The sequence below is a fragment of the Brassica oleracea genome, chromosome C6 (assembly GCF_000695525.1).
Source record: "Brassica oleracea var. oleracea cultivar TO1000 chromosome C6, BOL, whole genome shotgun sequence".
NCBI lineage: Eukaryota > Viridiplantae > Streptophyta > Magnoliopsida > Brassicales > Brassicaceae > Brassica > Brassica oleracea.
Genome location: NC_027753.1, coordinates 28,164,833 through 28,166,797, shown reverse-complemented (window position 1 = coordinate 28,166,797; position 1,965 = coordinate 28,164,833).

The following is a 1,965-nucleotide window of genomic DNA, read 5'->3' as shown; positions in this document are numbered from 1 at the left end:
CCCCTCGTCTGGTTCCTCTGCTCCTCAAGAGAGCAGCACTGATACCTTACTGAAACAAATCTTGGAGTCTCAGACTAGAAGTGAGAAGCATGTTGGTTATGAGTTGAAGAACCTTCATTCCAAGATTGATGGGAGCTACAATGAGCTAAACAACAAATTCTCACACCTTGCTTATACAATCAAGAATTTAGAGAATCAGTTTGCTTCCATGAACACTCACTAGAATCGCCAGCAAGGATCTCTACCTGGAAAATTTGACTAAAATCCCAAGGAGGCCAAAGCTATCACCCTTAGGAGTGGTAAGCAGTTACCTCCTAGAACCCTCACCAAGGATGCTGAGAAACTAAGTGAGGAGGTGGCCATCAACTTAGATGATGATGTGGTAATTGTTGATGAGAAGACCAATGATGAGATTTTGGAGAAGATTATGGAAGCTAAAGGTAAAACAAAGGTTGGAGAAGAGAAGAAAACAATACAAGATGGTGAAGCTGATGTTCCAGCAAGTGAGAATTCTTATGTTCCTCCCCCCTATGAACCCAAACTTCTATTCCCTGGTAGATTCAAAAAGCAGCTGCTAGAGAAGTACAAGGCTCTGTTTGAGAAGCAAATGAGTGAAGCTCAGGTTGCAATGCCCATCATCGATGTTTTCATGTTGATTCCTTAATACATCAAGTTCCTGAAAGATGTTGTAGCTGCAAAGAAAAAGGAGATGGAAGGCATGATGATTCTCACCCATGAGTACAGTGCTATCATCCAGAGGCTTGATGTTCCAGAGAAGTTAGAGGATCCAGGATGCTTCACACTACCTTGTGCTCTTGGACCTATGGTATTTGAGAAATGTCTCTGCGATTTGGGAGCTAGTGTCAGCGTGATGCCTTTGTCTGTTGCAAAGAAGCTTGGATTCACTCAGTACAAGAAGTGTAGACTCTCTCTGGTGTTAGCTGATCGTTCAGTGAAGTACCCTGTGGGCATCTTAGAGGGCCTCCCTGTGAAGATTGGAAGGTATGAGATACCTACAGATTTTGTGGTGCTTGAGATGGGTGAGGGTGCTCAAGACCCATTGATTCTAGGAAGGCCATTCTTAGCTACAGCAGGAGCTATTGTTAATGTGAAGGAATGCACGATTGATCTCCATTTGGGTAAAGAGAACATCCTCCACTACATTAAGGGGAAAATGAGGAAACCAACTGTGTTCGGGCAAGCCTTCTACATTGAAGAGATGGACACTCCTGCTGATGAGCACCTTGAAGAGTTACCACCTGAAGACGACGAGGAGGGAGCATCTCCCTCTACTCATTCCCCATAGAAGGTAACCCACCACACTCCCTTGTATATACCATTTCATTTTTGCATATTAGTCTTCTTTTCGGTATCTCTCTCTCTACTTGACAACACAGAGACTGTGTAACTCAAGTTTGGGGGAGGTACCAAGTATTTGATCATGTTTGCTTTGATGTTGTTTCATTGAGTCATGCATTGCATACCTATTTACATATATAAAAAAAAAATCAATCATTTAGTTTGCATAATTTTCATTTCTAGGAGAGTCTAGAGCATATAGGTTGCATTCACTTGCATTGGGAGCAATGATTTTAAATGCCTTATAAAGAACACTACGTTTCACCTGAAAAGCTATGCACCTCTCGAAAAGAATTGTATGTTTCGTGCCTTGAAAACTCTTCTTTGAAACTTGTTGATTGCTTAAACCTAGTCTTTGAAGCGCTACAATCTTATATGAACTGAACGAACTTAATGCTTCTTCCTCATGGTCCCTTATGTACTGAGTCATGGCTATACACACTTGAGTTGTCACATCCTTTATGCCAATCTTATTTTGACAAACTCTAGTGGTAGACCACTCCCAAAACCTTTCCCTCCTTTTAAGCTTTCATTGTTTGATGAGTGAGGCCTTCTTCGGAAAGTCTTACATGTGCATAATGTTGAGAGTATCGGGAACGACAATGC